The sequence below is a fragment of the Uranotaenia lowii genome, chromosome 3, assembly GCF_029784155.1.
Source record: "Uranotaenia lowii strain MFRU-FL chromosome 3, ASM2978415v1, whole genome shotgun sequence".
Taxonomy (NCBI): domain Eukaryota; kingdom Metazoa; phylum Arthropoda; class Insecta; order Diptera; family Culicidae; genus Uranotaenia; species Uranotaenia lowii.
Window position 1 is genome coordinate 273939038 of NC_073693.1, and position 23878 is coordinate 273962915.

At 38.1% G+C, this 23878-nt stretch overlaps 1 protein-coding gene across 1 annotated transcript in view; it reads right to left on the reverse strand.

The window, feature by feature from the left end:
- LOC129753425 (uncharacterized) overlaps positions 1-23878 on the reverse strand; it is a 117538-nt gene that overhangs the window by 43940 nt on the left and 49720 nt on the right. Inside the window, exon 2 of the mRNA XM_055749249.1 lies at positions 5589-5619. The gene's annotated coding sequence lies outside the window, so the exon portion shown is untranslated. The remainder of the gene's footprint in view (positions 1-5588; positions 5620-23878) is intronic.

Below are 23878 nucleotides of genomic sequence, written 5' to 3' on the forward strand. Positions count from 1 at the left end.
AAAAACATTCCACCTACTACAATTTAAGATCCAATGCTAACTGTCCGACCTATTCCGTAGGAGAGAAGGTCCTTAAGAAAAACACAGAGCAATCAGACAAGGGAAAAGGATTCTGTGGGAAACTGGCCCCAAAATACGTGCAGGCAGTGGTCAAACGAGTGGTGGGAAGTCATTGTTACGACTTAGATAATTTAGAAGGAAAAAGACTAGGAATATTTCACTGCAAGTTCTTAAAGAAACTTGCAGATCCCTCATAAAATTTTTTTAAAGTAAAGCTACGTAAACCTATCTAGTAGGCAGGACAAGGTGCCATGACATTAATGATCTGGTATATGAAACATCGTACACTCTAGTGAACGATTATTCTTCGCGAAGTTCTGAGATAGCTTCTCTTATTTTAAGAAATGTTGCGGCTAACTAAGCGTTCCCCTCGACATGAATAATAGAGCGAGTTCCGCGGTTTTACTGCGAGAACGATGACCTTAAGTCCACAAAACTCGGAGTCGGAATGACGTTGATGAGGAGTACGAGAAATCGGAAGCATAAAGCGTGAGTTCGGCAGTGGGGAAACCCGAACGTTGATCGCGGTAAGACTCAGAAGTCGAGCAGGCGCGAGACAATGTTGAGCAAAATTAAGTAAGTCGAGCAAGCTGCGACATGTTTTAAAATTAAGGAAAGTGGTCTTAGAATGAACGCAAGATGTCTAAAGAAACCACGAAAACATATCGAAATAGAAAAGAGATAAAACCTAAACCGTCTGGAAACAAGACGAAACCGAACGCGAACGCGACTGTACATATTTGTAAATAAATAGGAAATGAGATTGAGGTGACAAATCTTGCATCCGCTCATTTTCCCTAACCTTAGCCTACATTTTCATTTACCTCATCTCATTGTTCCTTTCAAGTTCTTTTCCTTCAATAATGTTAGTTTTTAGTTCACAAGCTTAACCTATTGTTAGTTTTAAAATTAATGTGGTGTTTTTGTACCCACTTACATTTGTTTCTTCCCTTACTTTCTATGATTACAATGGGTCCTTATTGAATCTAACATAAGTCCTTATTGAATCTAGGTGGAAGAATTAACTTTTTGTAAATATTATTAGAATTTAATTTATCAGTTTGAATTTTTTTTCTTTGATTTGGTTTTTGAATTATTTTGTATATATTAATGGAATATTTTAAGGCAGTTTATTAAACGTGGAGTTGGTAAAAACCTTATCTGCCACGTTAGGTTTAGGCACGTTTGTTTGCCGAAAATCTGTCCAGTGTGGGACATTTTTCAAATCGGTGGCTCACCATGGGAATAGTTTTATTGCCACGATTTGGATCGATTATCCGCAACTCCGGTCCATGTTGTAAATCCGCAACGACCAGGGGACCAACCAGGGGAGTCAACAATCCGCCGAGCGTTGACAAAGCATTGTGTCGCTAATCCAGCAACAGGTTCAACAACAGCAGTAGTTCATACGACCCGGAACCGGATGGAGATCGAATGTCAGGCGGTCATCGTTAGCACCATCATAGCGGGCACTTAAATCCACTTCGAATCGGTTGAATCGCTTGGAAAACCTTCTTCCGGCTGCACCTAAAAAAAAAAAAAAAAAAAAAAAGGATTAGTAAAAATTCAAAACTTTTACCTTAGGACCGAATACTGATTCCTTAGCATGATGTTGATTGGAGAAAGTTCTTCAAAACGGTCGAGCGATTGGGAGATTCGTTCTGGTTGGTTATCCTGGTTGGTTATCCGCGTTGACAAAGCATCAGGACGCTAGTCCAGCAACAGGTCCAACAACAGCACCAGTTCATACGGCCCGGAACTGGATGGAAATCGAATGTCAGGCGGTCGTCGTTAGCACCATCATAGTAGGCACTCTTAAACCCTCTTCGTAGCAGTTGAATAGTTCGGAGAAACCTTCTTCCGGCTGTACCTAAAAAAAAAAAGAGCATTAGTAATAATTCAAAACCATTTACCTTAGGACCGAATACTGTTTCCTTTGCTTGTTGATGATTGTAGAATATTCTTCAAAACAGTCGTGTGATTGGGAGTTCGGTTCTGGGTTTTAATCGTCCATCACGACTGATGGGAATACACACGGAGCTGGCTTATAGTGCTGCTAAAACACCCTAGCGCAAAGAAGCTGTTGTTTTCCGTCATAGCGAACATCCGAGTACATTTCAAAAAATGAACATCCACCATGGCCATTTTAGGAAGCTTCCAGAACATCTATCGCATTGGCTCACATCTCGAAGCAGTGCAAGTACTTTTGCAGGAGAGGGTATCTTTTTTGGTCGGAAACCGAAGCATTGTGATTAACAGCAGCAGCGACCAGATCCAGCAGCAAATCGTTACGGCAGCAATTCTCCGGCAGTCGTAATTCACCCGTTGTCGCTCTCTAAAAGAAGAAAAAAATATCATTAACACTTATAATTATGATTACCTGCAATATTCCGTACAGTTTCAAGAATTTCTTGTAGTATTTCCCAGATAAAAATTAAATTTTTCGGAACACAAAAATTTTCGCCACAACTTTTTTGTTTACATTCGCGTTTTGACATCTTCCGTCTCGCAAACATGGGTTGCTTGATTTTGCGAACAGACATTTTAGCTGTTCATTAAGGTTGTGCGGTATGCAAATTTCGAGCACAAAATGAAAGTGTCGAAAAATTATTTATGCTCAGTGCACTAGCTGGGTGTTCATTTTATCAAACGAATGTTTGAGGTTAGAACACTAATGCTAGTTGAATAATTAAGTGGTTTCATTTGGCAGGGATTCGTTGATCGGTCAATATACCGGTGTTAGTAATCTGCCTAAATGGTATGATTCAGATCACTGAATCTTGTTACTTACAGAGTGACAAGGTCAGATGAGTTCAGGATAAAACTAATATGAATGATTATTTTGTTTTAATGGGTAGGGATTCTTTGATCGGTAAATGTACCGGTGTGAAAAATCTGCCTAGATGGTATGATTGAGTTCGCTGGGTTTGTTACTAAAGAGTGACAAAAACAGACGATGTTAGAATAAACCCACGTGAAGTTTTTCCAACAAATGGATTGGAGTGATCAAGTAGGGATTATCGGTTTTGGGTTTAAAAGAGAAAAGTGTGAGTGAAGCTCTGAAGGAAAGAGCTGGGAGTTGATGAGGTTTTTCAACGCCAAAGCCAGAGGGAGAAGTCAAAATGCGAAAGTTTACTTTTCTTAGGGGTGATTCAAGAATATTTGATATGTTTGTTTTTGTAAATAGTAGTTTAGTTAGAATTAGGTTTATTCCATTGTACATAGCTATTAAAATTTTCAGTTTAATTTCCCCTTACGAAAATTTGGTTTTGCTCCGAAAACCAAATTTTCGTAAAACAAGTCCGGTGTTATGTAGCGGTCGCACCATTATGAAAATTTTGAAACTACTTATTCAGCTGAATCGGGCGCCTTTTAGTAGACTAGCAGCTTTGATCGATTCGCTGACTTTGTCGATCGTTGCATCGAAGATTGAATGCCATGCTTACTCGTTTCATGGCGGCTTCATGTTGTTTGGCGACATGATTTGGAAAGGAAAAGCAAGACCCGAATCAAAAGTCGATAGAACGAGCGACAAACCAAATTCGTCAAAACCCCGAAGAATTTCTAAAGACTTCGGGATTAACGTAGTTCCGCTTGGGGTCAACGCCCGATATCGCTTTCCCTGAACTGAGGAACACACTTCCAACCACTTTGATCTGATTTGTGATCGCGCGTGGAAGTGTGGTTTTGGTTCGCGAATCGTTTGCTGACCTTTCGATTTTTCAAAAGGTATTTCTTTAAAGTGATGTAGTTCAGAAATAATTTAGTTACTAATTCTTTTTGTTGTGTAGCCCCGCATCTATAGGCTACACTTCGCGAGCTAGGACCGTATAAGTGCGTGTGAAATAAAAATTAAAGCCAGGTAAAGACGTGCGTTAGGAACCGTGCCCGTGCATGTGCTTAATATGTTGCCGTATTGGCCAGCCTTTCATTCACAGCGAGTTGGCAGCAGCACTTCCGATCACAACGGATCAGCAATTCCGGCCAATTCCATCATTATAAGGGTTGATGTCGATCAACCCTGCCGGAAGCGCACATCAACCATCGTAGCTGTGAAACATCGCAGCTCAAGTGAGTTTTCCGACCCGCCCCATCGTGTTCCGTCAAAAACGAGTGGAGCGGGGGCGAAGCATCCCGAGAAGCTCATTTACACCATCATCATCCATTTCGGCCAACCCCGCCGAATCAGGTCCGTCACGGGCGAACCCATCAGGAGCGCAGCATCGAGGAGAGCTACGACAGGAATCGATCGCAGGTTTGGTTGAAAAACGCTATATCGGTGAGTCATTTCTCATATTCCTCGCCTTTGTATTTATCCCGCAGAGTGCCGTCCACGACGGATGCAACATTGAAATTGTTGAGAAATTACGCGTTAAACGCACTCAAATTTTGCTGATTTTCGAAATGATCATGATCTTCAAAATTTATAAAATTGAAAACCACATGTGGTAAAAAGTTGGACGACCCCTCCAACGAGAGAGAACGTACCTAGCAACCTAGCATGCTCTAGCCTTTGCTCTGCGGTACAGTAACTGCAAGATTTTACGAACCGGAACGTCGACGAAAGCACTGCACGGTTAGTTAGTTAGAGATTCGCACGCACTGGTAGGAGAGATTTTTAGCTGTAAGAAAAATGTAAATAGAAAATTAGGCCTAATTAATGAAAATGTATTAAACAACAAATACTTACCCGAAAAGTTTACATGAAATGAACTCTACTTTTGTTTGTACATAAAAACGCTTTAAAATGCTAATACAGAAAATTGAAATAATATATTTTTCTGATGTTAATCTCCACCAAGAATTTTGACTTTATCATTTATGAATTCCATCACTACGCGTGGCGTGTTTAAATTTGAATTTGAATGATTTTAGCTGTCTACACTTCCACAACCGTTCACCTTTCGGGGATGGGTTTTTGGTAGTCCAATGATGATAATTTCAGGTATGGGTGGTATCGTACCGGATGTCTTTGGGAATATCTTCTAGGATTCGATAATTTTGGGGAGTGAGTCCGAGGTTCCCTCGAGTTCTATCGGTTTGCTGATACGGAAGTCAACCTTGTTCGATCCTTTATCTAATCGTATAAATTACATGGACTCGCCTTGAAGTGAGTCTCAGCCGGGCAATTCAATCTTGGGGTGCTGTCCCTTTTAGGGTGGCGCATAAGCAGCACGCTTACTTCGGGTCGTTCAAGGCTGACTACACTGGATAGATAGAAATTGGCTCGTTGTCGAACAATGTCTAACCGAAAATCCTCCCGAAGAAAACAGAAACGAGAACCAGATTGGACACCGAATAAACACATCCAGTCAGCTCCAGGATGATATCGATTACACCTGCCTGCTGGCTGGCAGTTCCCAAAAATGTTTCAGGGTAAACTTGCTCAGCCAGACGAAAATTGTTGCCTGAACTCTTCGGGAGGCTTTGAAAAAATCTAATTCGAACTTTCAGTCCACAGGGTTTAAGTCAATGCAATATGTAAGAATATTTTTATTTACAATCACAAGAAATATAGAGAAACTTACCATTTTCTTGAAATCCTCTGTAAAGGTAAACCTGAAAAAGAAACAAACTTTTATTATTATTTGATTTATTTTTTAAATGGAAATAATTTACCGAATGCTTAAAAAAATATTTCAGATCCAATAAAATTCAGAAACTTAAAATTCAACTATCTTTTTCATTTCTGTCATTTACCACTAGACCTATATTTCAGAATACAAAACTATGAGAAGAGTGGACTTAAATTTACTTTCTCGATTAATGTTAAAAATTCACTACTAACATGGAATTCGTCCCTGGTGAAATCAAAATAACTTGATTAACGAGAGTCTAATGTACGCTTTGTTACGGATTATCTTTCTTTCCGGTAGTTCTCATTCCGATAAAATCAAACTCACTGAAACTTCTTGGACTACCTCAAGGTCGGGAAAAATATTGAAATTTGGTACCTCAACGATTCGTATCTCTGAATAAAGAAAATCTATCATTGGTTAAACAATTAATCCCGACAAAAGAATTGCAATTTTATTAATTCATTAGATTAAAAACCAAGTAAACAAATTAAAGTTTAAACTTTTGGTGGTTTAAACACGGTGAATTTAAAATTTGAAAATGATGACAAAAATAACTAAAATAACAAAAAGACAAAAATGACAAACAAAAATGACAAAAATGACAAAAATGACAAAAATGACAAAAATGACAAAAATGACAAAAATGACAAAAATGACAAAAATGACAAAAATGACAAAAATGACAAAAATGACAAAAATGACAAAAATGACAAAAATGACAAAAATGACAAAAATGACAAAAATGACAAAAATGACAAAAATGACAACAATGACAAACATGACAAAAATTACAAAAATTACAAAAATGACAAAAATGACAAAAATGACAAAAATGACAAAAATGACAAAAATGACAAAAATGACAAAAATGACAAAAATGGCCAGCAGATCGTGGCCTAGTGGATAGCATACTTGTCTTCTAAGCCAACGTTCATGAGATCGAATCCCGGTCGTGACATAACCTGGCACACATAGTATGATGAAGGTTGGCGGTTATAGCATTAGTGAAATGCTAGCCGTGTATACCTTGGAATTGTACGCCTCAATAATGCAGCACATGCATGTGGATGGATCTTTTCAAGGGAACTTAGATTGCACTTGGAGATCCTACCTTGATGTGTGTGTGCTCGTAGTGCTACCGGTAAACAACTGCAGCTTCAACCAATAGTGCAGGGGTGTCAAGTAGCATAGCAAAGTAAAAATAGTAACGCGGGGTAATACCACAATAGATCAACTTAATGGTCGCAGTGGACTCTCTCCCCAACAGGAAAAAAAAAAAAAAAAAAAAATGACAAAAATGACAAAAATGACAAAAATGACAAAAATGACAAAAATGACAAAAATGACAAAAATGACAAAAATGACAAAAATGACAAAAATGACAAAAATGATAAAAATGACAAAAATGACAAAAATGACAAAAATGACAAAAATGACAAAAATGACAAAAATGACAAAAATGACAAAAATGACAAAAATGACAAAAATGACAAAAATGACAAAAATGACAAAAATGACAAAAATGACAAAAATGACAAAAATGACAAAAATGACAAAAATGACAAAAATGACAAAAATGACAAAAATGACAAAAATGACAAAAATGACAAAAATGACAAAAATGACAAAAATGACAAAAATGACAAAAATGACAAAAATGACAAAAATGACAAAAATGACAAAAATGACAAAAATGACAAAAATGACAAAAATGACAAAAATGACAAAAATGACAAAAATGACAAAAATGACAAAAAAGACAAAAATGACAAAAATGACAAAAATGACAAAAATGACAAAAATGACAAAAATGACAAAAATGACAAAAATGACAAAAATGACAAAAATGACAAAAATGACAAAATTGACAAAAATGACAAAAATGACAAAAATCACAAAAATGACAAAAATAACAAAAATTAAAAAAGTTACAAAAACAACAAAAATGACAAAAATCACAAAAATGACAAAAATAACAAAAATGACAAAAATGACAGAAATGACAAAAATCACAAAAATTACAAAAATAACAAAAATTAAAAAAGTTACAAAAACAACAAAAATTACAAAAATTACAAAAATTCAAATATTTCATAATTTCTATTCCATAAATTACAAAAATAACAAAAATTACAAAAATAAAAAATGAAAAAAAAATTATAAAAGATTTTTAATGTAAATTTTTTTGAAAAAGTAGTGTTCCCAAAATTGTTGATATTCTTACAGATTTGAAAATTAATAACAATTTTTTTCGTTCTCAATCATTTCCAAACATTTTACTGCATCAAACGAAAAGTGTACTGAAAAAATTACAAATTTCAAAAATTATTTCCATTCTAGTTTAGAAACGTCATTCGAATTAAATTTTATTATTTTTCCATACCAATAGTTGACCCATACATAAAATGCATGCATTATTGGGTGAAAAACTGAGAATAACTAAGACTGAATACAGACAAATGAATAAAAAATATCAGTCGAGTTCAAGAATCAGAGTGAAGGAGATTGAAAATTCATAATTTTCGTCCAGAACTTGATACTTCGTGACCGTTAAACGTAAGATCAAAGTTCAGATGCAGAAAAAACACCCATTATTCAACAGACATACGAATATTCTACGAAAATTCGTCAACAGTAAATCTCACCATACTTTAAAATTCATGAAAAGCAAAATTATAACCAGCATAATCCAATACAGAAACCCAATGACATCAGTTCAAGATAAGCCAAATCAAGCTTAACAAGAAAACGACACATTATCATGTAACGGCCCGTAGTAGGCAAAGTGGTAATATCCGTAGTATCTCCAATGCATAATTTGAACATGTATCATGTCAGTCTTATTGGGAGTGGATCTTTGTGTGCTGAAATGTGAAGTTTCGGTAAAATGGAAATTCCACCCATAAGGACAGCAGAATAACTTATCGTTATTCTGACAGTCACCATAAGCTACCAAAGGTGGCTTTTCTATGGGAGGATGGAAAATGGAGTTTTCTTGGAGACCAAAAAGAAAACCTGGAGGTCTTAGCATTTTGATCCTGGAGTTGTTCGGTCGGTTTTTGTCAAATAAGCTGCATTTTGAGTAAATCGGAGTAAGGCGGTTATTATCCTACTGCCTTCAAGTATTTTCCCCGTAAATTCGCCGTAGTAGTACGTGCCGCGCAAGTTGTGAATCGAGTCAAAGACGATCTCGGGAGTTAACGGCCTATACGTTTTGGCATCCAAACCCAGGCCGGGAAGTTCTCTGGCGGTAGCTTGTGTGCAGGTGCAAGGACGATTTTATCGGTAAGTTTGCCTTTTAGTTACCTTTGTGAACCTCTTTTTAAGCATTGTGTTTGGTCATTTTATGCTGCGGAGAACTACGGATATTGTGCGGCGACTAAGTTCGTGAACCTACACAAACTTTCCTCATTTCGCCAACACCATTTTGGTTAGTTTTCTTTGGAAGCCCACCCCTGGGAAGAAAGTCCGGGTTTTAAGAGACTTCAGCACATCAACTTTTTAAGTTGTTGGCGCTTAAGTGCTGTTAAGTTGAGCTACGCAATTTTGCTAATAAAATTTACCTTTCCTTTAGCACGAAGTGGGATTCAGTCCTGATTAGAATCAGTGGCTGTTGGTTTTTGAGAGTTTTGTCGTCTTGTTTCAGCTTCGACTTCCGAAGGAAATCGAGACGGTACATTTGGCGCCCGGCAAGTAGGCTCATTTTGGATTTGTTTTTTAGAAGTAAAGTTGAAATTTTTTATAGCGATTCAAATTTGAAATTCCAATAAGATTTGGTTTTGGTTCCGTTTCACATTTTTGCTCTAAAAAGAGCTTTATTTCAGTATCAGCTGTTATAGTGTTGAAGCGGAGAAGCTGAGCGTAAGGCTTGAAGCCTTATTCTAATTGACATATTCATTTCGTTCCACCTATTACTCAGGAGAAAAGTTCCGGCATCTAATCATAGATCAGAGCTGATCAGGGAGAGTGAGTACCCACATATCGAGGTTGTTCATCGACTGTAAACACCTTCAGTTCAGTTCATTCCTGATCGCGTTCCTGTAAAGTCATCGCTCGACTCGTAGTTGTTAACGTGTTCGGTAAGATCGGTTTGATTGGTGATTATTTTATACGAAATATTAGTGTATTTTGGAATATATTTTGATGATATCTTCGGTATATGTGATTAAGAAATAATTTTTGGTATTCAAAAAAGTGTTTTTTTTTGAAAATATTGGTGTGATTTTAGAAAAAACTGGTGAAACAGAATTGGAAGAATTGGTGTGAGTGTGTGTTGAGAGTGTGTATTTTTCAGTAACCCAGGGTGTTATTTTAGATTCTTTTCTTCAATTTCCTATTTGCAACAATTTAGCTCGTTGTTGAATTTTGGACTGCGATTAATCAAAAAGTGTAACAATTGGGTACAGATTTATCACATTGGTTCTAAACTTGGAGGTTCGGCCTGGTAAGTAATAAACATATCACATTAACTTGTTGTATTTTTTGGCCGGTGGCACTATTCTTTAGAGTTTTTTTTCTACATCTATTTCACGAATACAGTTAAATAAAATTAACATGTCGATGGTGGTTGCAGATTTATTTCCTGAGCAGATCGACTACGAATGCTCTATCAGGAAAATTTCTAAATCGTTTAATGACGGTTTGCGAATAAAATTTTTAAACCAAACGCTTATCAAGGAACAAAACGGCGATATAATTACCCCCAAAGCAGAGGTTCGTACAGATTTTGAGAAAGAAATCTGTATTTTACGACAATATTTAGAGGATCTGATTCCTTGTTTAGATGAGGCGGTGGTTCTGAAGGATTTTGCCAAAGTTAAGCCCTTTGTTTCCCAACTTTACCATTTACAACAGCGCGCTTCTAGAATCCTTTCCGACGACGACGTTTTGGTTCGTGATAGAGAAACGTTATCGATTCAAATAAGTTGCCTTGCCGAGGACTTAGAACAGAGTTTTCCCGCGGAATTTGGTGCTAGTGCGTTAGATTTGAGTGACACAGTTACAGTAGCGGACGAAAAGCTAGATAGAACGGTAGGTGATTTGGAAAAGCGCGTTAATCTTTTAATGAATAAATTTAATGATGAAATTGTAGTGGATGATGGTGATGAATTACCTCCTTACGATACTGTCCTCAGAACTCCGGTTCGTAATAATGGTGCTATCAGGAAAACAAGATTCTGTGCCAACTCGACGACATACGATAGAACGAGTGATAAACAAGATCAAGGTACCTTTTTAACTGATGGATTGCGAGGTAATAATGCTGCTCTTGTTGGGGGAGAAAATCAATCTTTGGTGATTGGGGAGGTGAGTAGGAACGAAGTCAATTCACTTACCCAGAAGCTAGAGCAACTAAGCAACTCCATTAACAACATCGAGAGTTTTCTAAGTCGTGAGGGCAATCGTACCCGAAGAAATGACGTTTCGCTGTTAGGTAATTCGGCTTCTTCTCTATCGAGGTCTAATGGTAAACCTGTTCACCAATGGAAATTGAGTTTTTCCGGAGAAGGGGGGTTAAGCGCAAATGATTTTTTGGACTCCGTCTCCATATTGCAAAATGCAGAAAAAGTCTCTGATCAGGATATGTTGTCCTCAGTTTTCCACCTCTTGCAAGGAGCTGCCTTGAGATGGTATCGCGAGAAATATTATGGTTTTCGTTCGTGGAGAGATTTCCAAAAAAAGTTTAGAGATCAATATCTGCCGCCACACTATGATGAGCTACTCCTCCAAGAAATAGATACGCGATTGCAAGGTGAAGAAGAGTCGTTTGCATCTTACAATTCGGCCATGTCTTTGTTATTTCGGTGGATTTCGGTTCCTTTCAGTGAAGTTCAACAATTGTTTTACTTGCGCAAAAATTTAAACCAATTTTACTTTGAGAAAGTAGTTACGCATGACCCAAGGACTGTTCAGGAATTGGTAGACCTTTGTAGGAAAATTGAGTCTGCTAAGTTTTTAATGGATAGGCGAAAGTTCGTCCGAAGAATGCCATTTTCGTGTTTACTTGAACCTTCTCTTTCGGCTCCTAGCCGTTCTCGAGCGTTGAATGTTCTCGATGAGCCTGTCAAAGGAAGTCTGGATGAAGGAAATGCAACAGTTAACTATGAATTAGATTATTTGAGGCATGCGAAGCATACCTCGCTTAAGGTCGATAAAGCTACCTCTACTTCGTCAGGTGCCGATCAGCTTTCAGTTAGGATTCGGAATTGCTGGAACTGTGGGTCTAATGAGCACTTTTTGCAGCAATGTCCTTTTCCTCGCGAGTGTCTCATTTGCTACAAATGTGGTCAGAGGGACACTACGGTCAAGAATTGTCCCAATAAAGAACAGCATCGGTCGGACCCGGGAAACGAGCAAGCGAAATTGCAGTAACTGAGGATTGCTGTACTTTCGCATGTGAGCCCTCTCCTCACCATAATTCTTCGGATTATCACATTCCAGCTACTTATCCCGACGAACAAGTTCCAACTTCTAGCAACTCGCTACCGGTTTCGAAATCAGTTTTCCAGAATACAGATAACGAAAACATCGATTATGACTTAGACTCGTCGAGTGATGATTCCTGTATATCCATTCCCCAATTCATGTATGAGGTGCCTGATTCTGGGGTATGTTCTATTTCGATTGGGGCAAACGGGGATGAACGTCCATATTTATCCGTCAAAGTTTTTGGCAAGTCGTTTTTTGGATTGCTTGATTCGGGTGCTAGCGTGACCATAGCAGGTTCACACGAGGACTGGCGTTTGAAACAGCTTGAACTTCAAGAATTTCCATCAAATTTAGTGGTCGCAACGGCGGATGGTACCAAGCATCGGTCTAGTTCGTTTTTGAATGTTCCATTTGAAGTTGATGGTGTTGTAAGAGTCCTTCCTGTTCACTTGGTTCCATCAATAGCAAAGCCGCTTATACTAGGTATCAATTTTTGGAATGCCTTTGGTATCCGACCGTGTTTTTGTGATACTCTGTCCGCGGAAGATCCTTTACCCCATTCAGTTAAACCGAAGATTCTATCAAAACTACAACAAGGAAATTTAGATTTGACTATTGGCCTTTTCCCTTTTACTGTTGAAGGAAAACTGGGTAGAACTTCCATAATTGAGCACGAGATCGATACGATGCCAGACCAATTAAACAAAGGTACTATCCTGTTTCAAATCATCGCCTTCAATTGATGCACCAAGAGTTGGATAGGATGCTAAGCTTAGGTGTTGTTGAAGCTTCGTCTAGTTCCTGGAATAATCCGATTGTTTGTGTGCCTAAGAAAAATGGCAAAGTTCGGCTGTGCCTCGACTCACGTAAACTTAATGAAGTGACCAGAAAAGACGCTTTTCCCCTGCCGTATATTGAAGACATTTTCAGTAAGATTGAAGGAACCAAATATCTTTCTACCATTGACCTGAGTGATAGCTTCTGGCAAATACCTTTGAAAGAGTCGGACCGTTGCAAGACAGCCTTTACCATCCCCGGTAGAGGTTTATTCCAATTCAAAGTCATGGCCTTTGGGTTAACCAATGCTCCTGCTTGCATGAGCCGAGCTGTTTCGAAAATCTTAGGTCATGACCTACAGCCGAAAGTTTGGACCTTTTTGGATGATATCCTTATTGCAACAGAAACATTTGAAGATCATATCCAGATGCTTACGGAGGTTGGTAATCGTCTTAAAAACTCAGGAATAACAGTTAATCGAGAAAAATCTGCCTTTTGCGCTCCCAGTGTAAAGTATTTGGGTTATGTGTTGGACAAAGAAGGTGTCCATACGGATCCGGATAAGGTGTCAACGGTTGTTAACTACCCTACGCCACGTTCTTTAACGGAAGTGAGACGGTTTTTAGGGATGACTGGGTATTACCGTCGGTTCATACCCCAATACGCTACTGTTTGTACGCCACTCACAAACCTCATCAAGAAGTCCCAGAAATTTGCATGGACACCGGAGGCCGATGACGCTTTTTCACTTTTGAAATCTGCCTTAATATCGTCCGCTGTCTTATCTATCCCGGATTACACTAAGCCATTCCGAATTGAATGTGATGCCAGTAGTTTTGCAATAGGTGCCGTTCTTTGCCAAGGTGTTGGTGATGAGGAACGCGCGGTAGCCTTCATGAGCAAAAAATTAACCGGGGCTCAAAAAAATTACAGTGCTTCCGAAAAAGAGTGCTTAGCGGTCATCAAAGCGATAGAGCACTTTAGACACTATGTAGAGGGCTCGCACTTCACTGTCTGTACAGACCATAAGGCCTTAACGTGCTTAAAGAACCTTAGAGATCCATACGGAAGATTGGCTCGTTGGGCGTTACGTTTGGCCGCTTTCGATTTCGATATACAGTATCGGAAGGGTTCCCTTAATGTTGTTCCTGATGCCTTATCGCGCATACCGGGGGAATCTTTAAGCGTTGATGAGGAAGTGGCTGTGGATACGGTTGATTTCGATAAAAAAGATGAGTGGTATGAGTCACTGTTATTAAAAGTTCAGAGTTCTCCGGATGACTTCCCACAGTACCGTGTTGTTAATGACCATTTACAACGTTACGAGCCGCTTAAGACCCCAGATGCTACCCTCGCGTGGAAAATAGTGGTACCAGTTACAAACAGATCTACTCTTCTTAGTCAGTTCCACGATACTACCAACGGTTGCCATCTTGGTGTTCGGAAAACAGCTCAAAGACTGTGGCAACATTATTATTGGCCTGGGTTGTCTCGCGACGTTAAGCAATATGTTAGGAAGTGTGATGTGTGTAAAAGCTCGAAACCTACGAATCGGAATGAAGTTGCTCCAATGGGTGCTCAGAAACCTTCAGATTATCCTTTCCAGGTAATTTCAATGGATTACGTTACTCACTTTCCGCGCTCAAAATCCGGTAATTCCGCCTTACTCGTAGCCACGGATTGGTTCACCAAGTGGGTAATCGCTAAGCCCTATCGTGCAGCAACGGCCGCGAATGTAGTTTCTTTTTTCCGCGAAGAAATCTTGTATAAGTTCGGAACCCCAGAAATTGCAATTACAGATAACGGAAAACAGTTTATTTCACAGAGTGTTTTGAATCTTCTAGCGCAGCACAACATCAAGCATTGGAAAAATTCATTTTATCATCCACAGTTTAACCCCACCGAACGAACAAATCAAATTATAGGGGCTTCTATCAGGAGCTTGTTGCAGTCCGACCAAAGGGAATGGGATAGATATTTGCAGGAAATAATTTGTGCCATTAATACCTCTATTCATGAATCTACCAAGTTTACTCCATATTATTTAAATTTCGGTTTCGAAATGAGGACAGAGAACTCAGTTAACAAATCTAATGATTGTTCGGATCCCAACAGAACCCTTGATAAACTTAAAGACATTAGGGAAATCGTCAAGGTAAACATCGCCAAGGCCTACAACACAAATAAGACTCGATATGATCTTAGGGCTAGACCTATAACCTATGCAGAAGGCGAAACTGTTTGGCGTAAAAACTTTGCTTTATCGGACGCAGCAAAAGCATACTCTTCAAAATTAGGTCCATCATTTATAAAATGTGTGGTTGTTAGTAAACTAGGTTCCAGCTCTTATAAACTCAAGGATCTAAACAGCCAGAAAGTCGGAGTGTACAGCACAGAACACATTAAGCGGGATTGATTTGTCCGAAAATGATTATTTTCCCCATATTCTTATTAGTTATTTTTAAATTTCCGGTGCAGGTTTAATTTTAAGCATATGGAATTTATTTTAGAATAAGATTGAATGAATTTTTTTTTATACCGTGAAGGAAAGATTTAAGTTATAATAGATAGAATAAGATTAATTGTAAGTGTGCTCTTTTAAAAATCAACCTTATTTTCTTAAAAACATTTTAAAGTTTGGTACTGAACCATTTAGTGGTATGAATAAGGTTTAGCAATTGCTTCGGTAGCTTTTACTTAGCTCGAAATCAATCAAAGCAAAAGTCCAAAGCATTTGCTTAGTTTGGTATGAATAAACATTTGCTTAGCGGATGTGTACTAAAGTCTTAGAACATAGCTTTTGCTTCGAAAAATAGAGCTATCCAACCAGCAGAATCTGAAGTTTTCTAAAGTAAAATGAAAGAAGACGATCAGAAAATTGAAAAGTACGGCTAAAGTAGCCTTGAAGTCGACGAAGCGGGTGGTGGGTGTAAGAACGACCGGATTTTTTTTGTTAATGCGTGCTCGTATGTTGATGTTTAAAGAAAAATGAATACATATTCGAATATTGTCAAACAAAAAATGGCCTAACTTTAATATTTATCATAAGCTCTCCCACATGTATTCGGATCGGGATAATCCGATGTATAAAAAATATAGGCAATAGACGCGCATTTTAATTTAGATTTATTTTTTAATCTTAGGATTAAAAAAAATTATATAAAAATGAGAGATCTGTATAATGTTTTAAATTATTACAATTTATTTCTTACTTTGAGCCAATTGGGACTTCTTCCACTATAGCCGGATTTTTTTTAATTTGAAATATTTACTAATTGATTTGTTTATTGTCATCTTAGACGAATGATTTTATACAACGACAGGAATATGAAAAAAGTTGGGTTATCGCTTCGATTTTGAAGTGTTTTGAAGTGAAATATTGCTAATTTGATAAGTTCTTGACGTTGTTAAAGAATTTTTTATTGGAAAAGTCTGCTACCGAGCATGCTTAGAAAATAAAGCAATTGCTATGAGATTTGTCGAGCAATTGCTTCAGATTTGAGCTTTATTCATACCAAACAGCTTGTTCTAAAAGTAAAAGCTCCTGACTGAGAAAACAGCTGTCAAAAAAAAATTTATTCATAACAACCGAAGCAATTGCTTTAAGCGACTGCTCGACTGCTCGATTCAGTTTAGCAAAAGCAATTACTAATTTTTTTTCATACCACCCATTATGCTTCTCGCTGGAGACCTGAGTTTTTTTAACGCTGACGGTCAGTAGCTTCTAAAGTGAAATAGAGTTGTAGCTTTCGGGCAATGATCAAATATGACCCCGAGTTGCATCATTGGTTTGGGGGCCTTCTGTTTCAGCCGATTGCTATTCGGAACGGGGCATGAAACAACACTCTTAGAAATCACAACCCGATTTAATTGCGAATTTGGTACCCGCGGGTTGCTTCTTGCACGAGGGAAGGGGTTTTTTTTTAGTAGAACTGTATAGCGCTTCTTAGTACTTGGTTTTCGGTCCCAGGTGTGGTTTTCCAACGATTTTTTTCTGAAAGTGGCAAGGCGCATACATTATAAAAACCTGGTTTTTATCTTGAATGAGGGGGTAGTGTAACGGCCCGTAGTAGGCAAAGTGGTAATATCCGTAGTATCTCCAATGCATAATTTGAACATGTATCATGTCAGTCTTATTGGGAGTGGATCTTTGTGTGCTGAAATGTGAAGTTTCGGTAAAATGGAAATTCCACCCATAAGGACAGCAGAATAACTTATCGTTATTCTGACAGTCACCATAAGCTACCAAAGGTGGCTTTTCTATGGGAGGATGGAAAATGGAGTTTTCTTGGAGACCAAAAAGAAAACCTGGAGGTCTTAGCATTTTGATCCTGGAGTTGTTCGGTCGGTTTTTGTCAAATAAGCTGCATTTTGAGTAAATCGGAGTAAGGCGGTTATTATCCTACTGCCTTCAAGTATTTTCCCCGTAAATTCGCCGTAGTAGTACGTGCCGCGCAAGTTGTGAATCGAGTCAAAGACGATCTCGGGAGTTAACGGCCTATACGTTTTGGCATCCAAACCCAGGCCGGGAAGTTCTCTGGCGGTAGCTTGTGTGCAGGTGCAAGGACGATTTTATCGGTAAGTTTGCCTTTTAGTTACCTTTGTGAACCTCTTTTTAAGCATTGTGTTTGGTCATTTTATGCTGCGGAGAACTACGGATATTGTGCGGCGACTAAGTTCGTGAACCTACACAAACTTTCCTCATTTCGCCAACACCATTTTGGTTAGTTTTCTTTGGAAGCCCACCCCTGGGAAGAAAGTCCGGGTTTTAAGAGACTTCAGCACATCAACTTTTTAAGTTGTTGGCGCTTAAGTGCTGTTAAGTTGAGCTACGCAATTTTGCTAATAAAATTTACCTTTCCTTTAGCACGAAGTGGGATTCAGTCCTGATTAGAATCAGTGGCTGTTGGTTTTTGAGAGTTTTGTCGTCTTGTTTCAGCTTCGACTTCCGAAGGAAATCGAGACGGTACAATCATTAAAAAAACAACAAAATTTTAAGTCGATTTTTGCTAAATTTACAATAAGTTTTAGCCCCTGATGGAGCTCCAATAGGGGAAGAAACGTTGAAGTAAAAAACAGTCGTTTTTGCTTAAAAATCCGAGACATATAGTCGATAATATACTTAAGAAAAATCAACCAAAACAGTCGTTCCATTCATTCAGATAATTTTGTTCTATATAAACCTTAAAAAATTCATCATTGATAGTCAAAATAACTTGAATGTCAAAATTGAAATGAATTTATGAATTAAATTCCATTTTATTTCCAACTTAAAATAACGCAAAGAACGCAAATTTTGCATGTGAATTCCGATAAGCCAGAGATAAATTTAAATCTGAGGCGCGTAAAACTTTCGGAAGTTAACTTATTTGAGCCACTAGTGGAGAGTTTATAAAAAAAAGGTTTGGTATCGATTGAAGGTTTGTCTCTTTATAGTAAACAAGTCATTTTTGTTGAAAAACTTTAGAAAAAAAAGAGGGGAATCTCTAGATTGAATAACTTTAGTATTCTTGTTTGGAAACTTGATTTGGCACCTACCATTGTTCAACGTAATTTTTCTCAACATGAACTTTAATTTATAAATATAAACGATCTCGAAATAGGTTTGATTTTGAATGTTTCGGAGTATACCTTCATTTAATTCTTTGAATGAAAACATTTATGGAATGTTTAGTTTTGATCAAACAACAACGGTTACCTACATATCTACTGAAATTTAGTGCCAAGCTAAACGGCACGGCCGGCGTCAAAGCGAGAATGCCATCATCAATTAGGGTTTCTCCATTTCGCACCTCATAACTCTCGAATCGAGACCTCAAACTGGCCGCTGATGATGCAGTCCGGCAACACTTCAGATTTTGAAAGCCTCTGTAGGTACGCAAGATGCCAATCATAAATTACGCAATTCATCTTCTTCATTAAGGCCCATCGGGCGGGCAGCAGCATCTTTTTCACCGCTTAACCGATTCATCTTGGGCTTCCTACTGCAGGTTGTTGGTCAGGTGCATCATTTCGCTTAAACCGTATCGCTTTATCGCCGGAAAATACAGATAATAATAATAGATCCATCAGCGAGCCCTATGGATGGAAGCGATAAATTTGTGAACTTATGGCAGATTGTAAATTGCTTTCTTCAGTATTTATGGGTGATTGTTGAGCGCGATTTGCCATATAGAAACGTTTGATGATGGGAAAATGAAAGCCAAACCGAAAATGCTCTTTCAGATAAAGAGAAAATCCTTAAGATACTTCAAATTGTTTAACTTTTCAAATTCGGGTTCAGAATTTCCATTTTTGAAGCTTATTTAACATTTTTTGATGCCGTTCATATTGCATTTAGTACGAGGTATTGGCTTTACGATAATTCGTACAAAGCTTATGTTGGAATTATCACTCTATAAGGGTATATACAAACGATAGTATTGGAGAAAAATTGGCATCAGCCATAACCTCAAATTTTGATTTGCCGGCGGCCTCACCAGTGATGCTAGGTGCGTTACTAAAATCAATATTTGCTTGTTACATTAATCAATTGATAATTTTTTTTAACTATCAACAGCTAAACGTTTGAATTCATTACGGGGCGTCCTTAAATGGATGAAGATAAGCCATAAATATAGCCATATTTTGCTAATGAATTTTAAAGGTGCATTAAAAAAAATCTGAAATATATTTTCACGTACTGCTTGGTAGATTAAAAAAGAGTTGTTTCTAACATCTAAACGAATGTAAAACAATTGACTGTTACATACAAGTACTTTAATGAAAGCCCCATTTATGTTGACTTTAAAAATAATCGCCTACATGCTCTAATTGTTTTAAAGATATCCACATAACTCGCTACATTGCTTAAGTGTGCGATACAGTAAGTTGTTAATTCTTAAGATAAATGATGCGTTTAATATCACATTCGAACAGAAATCGACGGGAAAGTTGCAAATTCTCTGTACTGATGAAATTTTTTTTCAATAGCAATGCAATTAAAAAAATATAATCATTTTCCAAATATCAATGCTTGGCAAGCCCGGAGCACCAAAAAATCAAAACACGAACATCTGTGTATCGCTTTTCCACAGGGCGAATTTGCGATATTAGTTCCGGAAAATCGCGTTTATCGTGCGCTCTTCTCAAAAATCGATTCTGTTCTCCCATGGTTTGGTTAGGTTAGGTTAGGGCTGAGGCCTCCTGCTAAAATGGTGTTAGTGTAGAACTGTCAATATATCTGTTAACATCAGCAACACTAAACACTGAACAGCTAACGCAGATTTCGAAACTGTCGAAACTGTCGAACTGAGAAAGGGCTTGCAACTAGCCAACTAAATACTAAAAAATATTATTTGACTTAAATTTGCTGAGCACAATTCAGTTTATTTTTAATATCTAGATCATCTTGTAATGACCAACTATACTTGTGTTTTTTTTTTCTAAATTCCTACCTAAAGGGTGTCCACGATGAAATTGACACACACAAAATTCAAAATTGATTCGCAAAATTCGAGTTTTCATCCGATTGCCATCAAATTTAAAGAGATTTAAAAATAACTATTAAACTTCATTTTACCATTTTACTCGTATTTTATATACAGTCCATACGAAAATGCCCGCACCTTGTCCTTAACCCCGAACATAAGATTCTGCACAACCTGTGAATCAGCCGTTTTTTGCATGTAAATCCATATTTTCTTCAGTTCCTCGACTGTCTTCACTACCTTAGGTCGTTTAAGAAGGTACTGCTTCATAATCGCCCAGTAGGGGAACATGCCCTATTCATCATTACATTTATATTACATTATTACATTAAATTAGGTGTTCAGCTCAATAATAAACTGTTCAGAGCCCTATAGTTAACTAGATAATAAAAAATTATTTATAAGATTTAAATTTGCTGAGCGCAATCAAGTATTTAATGTAGGAGAACACCATGTAATGGAAAAAATATTTTAAACTTAAAACTAAACACTATCCTAAAATAAAACTAATTATAAAGAGAACGAATCTCTGCGATGGAAGACTGCATCGATTTGCCTCTGAAGTTGGAGATGATTTTGTTGGCCATCTCTTCGATCGATTCAATGCCCGCAATCCGATGAAGATCTTCGGTGCTGGTGGAAGCCGCAAAATCATTTTCAGAACCTTGTTCTGAATCCTCTGGATGGCTTTTTTCCACGTCGCGCAGCAGCTAGACCAAATCGGAACTGCATACATTATCGCGGGTCGAAACACCTGTTTGTAGATGAGCATCTTATTTCGCAGACACAACCTGGATTTCCTGTTGATGAGAGAATAAAGAGATTTAGTGTATTTATTACATTTGGATTGAATATCTTCAATGTGATTTTTAAAAGTAAGATTCCGATCAAGTGTAAGTCCCAAGTACTCCACGTGATCAGACCATTCTCATGAAACCCCATTAAAAGTTATGAAATTATTTTCATTGGGTTTTAGAAATTCAGCTCTTGGCTTATGGGGAAATAAAATAAGTTGAGTTTTGGAAGCGTTGGGAGAAATTTTCCACATTTTCAAGTAATTCAAGAAGGAATTTAAATTTTGTTGCAATCTACTGCGTACCACCCGTAAATTCCGACCTTTGGCTGAAAGCAAAGTATCCTGATGATAAAATGATCTTCTACCTTTTCCTTCTGATATATCAGGAAGATCAGAAGTAAAAATATTGTATGAAATTGGCCCAAGTATACTGCCCTGAGGGACATCAGCTCTAATGAGTGTCTTTTCAGAGAATGAATTTTGATAGGCTAGTCAAATAATTTTGAATAATTTTGGTAAGATATACAGGAAAATCAAATCGAGCTAATTTAGCTACTAAACCTTTGTGCCAAACACTGTCAAAAGCTTTTTCAATATCTAGAAGAGCAACAAGTTGAATAACTTTCAGATTTGCTAGCGTTAATGATATTAGTTACACTCAAAGGTTGATGTGTAGTAGAATGTCCATGACGAAAACCAAATTGTTCATCAGGGAAAATAGAATTCTGATTAATGTGGATCATCATTCTATTTAAAATAACTCTCTCAAATAGTTTACTTAAAGAAGGAAGCAAACTAATTGGTCGATAACTTGAAGGCTGTAACAGTATCGATATTTTGTTGTTTTGCTTGTGCACCCCTAAAAGTTATTTTTAGAATGCTACTTCCCAGAGCATTCTCTGACTTCAAACCCTTAGCCACTCAGGGATAGTACTCCCAGACTCCCGCATCAGTAATTGGAACTCACGAGAGTGCTCTTTAATCGAGGCACTCAATGACGTCGAACCCCACCGCCCAAGAGCACTCCAGATATGACGTCACGAAGGAATCCCCTTATTTAAATGAGATATGATTGCAACTGGAGTAATAGCTGTGCGTTTGGTTTATATGAAGCCTGTCGTCACCAGCTGGTTGATATGCGTCCGGTTATTAACCCTATCTCTAGACTAGCATGAATGTAGTGGTAACCGGGGTTGTTGATTTCGCTCTACCCGAACTTAGACCCGAGATCGGAGATCAAAACCTCGGATGAGATGAAAAGGTCTTGATAAGAAGAAATTTTCTTCGGAGAACTTCGTGATTATCAGTTCGCTAATAATTACGAAGTTCCGGTTACGAAACCAATAACTTTTTTTGTTCTGAGGGCTAATGCTTTTTCTCGTCCACTTTTCTCTGGACTGTGAAGTAGGCCAGATCGGTAAAAATTTGTGTTTCGCGCGTACATAGTACACCAAGGTACTACTTATAAAATTAAACGTGGTCTTAAACAATTTTATAGAAGTTGCATTTTTTCCCTCAGTTTTCCCTCCGAGTGCAAGTTAGAGTGCAAATTGGTTGAATCGTGCGATAAAGATTTAAAAAAAAGGGTAATTGATAATTTTGTTATTTATAAAAGTGCGTTTGGCTATGAGAACCAATATATTAAGCAGATTCTCGGAGGAGCCGATCCACCTACAACCCGCTATCATCCAGCCAGGGAAAGGTTACCCTACGCACCCAGCGATCGTCAACGGCAAACCCATCTCCATCACGTGGTACGTTTCGACCGACAATAGACACCGCAGATTGGCGAAACGGCATACGCGAGGCGGCAACGGGTATTTTGGGGCATCACTTCATCCCACAGGCGACCGACGGCGATTTCCCGGAAACTTTTCCGCTTCCGGTGGAAAACAGGTTTGAGCCCCCAATCGATACGAGTGAGTACTTGAAAATTACCGTCCCCTTGTCCCATACAGAACAGCATTTTGACGGCACTCACCAACCCTACCTCGACAGCTCTGTTGGTTCGGGCGTGCATGTTGAAATTGATGTGTACCCCCGAGGTTGTGAGTTCGAGTCTTGGCAGAAACATTTTATTTTTGTAAGTGCCACGCTACGGCAGCACTTCCGAATTGATGAACGCATATCCGATGGGTAATTAATCATACCACACCACCCAAAATAAAACCCTAAAATCGCACCGAGATAGGAATTTCCTAGGAAAAATTCCACACATGGCCAATTGAATTAAAGCTGAAGCAAATGCACTCCATCTAAGATAGATTTCTGAGGGAAAAAGTAAGCCAGGCAGCGCTTGCGAGCGTTGAGACGTTAGGGGGAAAAATGCCCCGAAGGAAAATGTAAGGCAGCTAGAAAAATTCGGAAAAATGAATTTGTAAAACCCCACTAACACAATCCTATTTTTGGCTAATAGAAGACCTATTTTAAACGAAGTTGATGTAGCTTTTATTTTGATGTTAAAGGTCACGTTTTTTTCGGTTTACGCTTTTACTGGAAGTCTGGGTTGACTTCCGTTCTTTTCACTCGTCGTTTTCAGCCCCCTTTCTAACCTCCTAAGCAAATCTGGGGAATTTTGGTCGGGGAAAGTGGGCCCAGTGAAGATTTTATTTGAGAATCTTTCTCTTAGTAAGTTCGTGTTTTTAGTAGCCAACCGAAGAACTTATCTATTATCCAGGTTGTTTTCCTGCGAATTTGTTCGGGGATTTTGTTTGAGGGTCAACAGGTCGAGGAACGGTGGGGTGATTGGTAATCAAGGGCCATACATA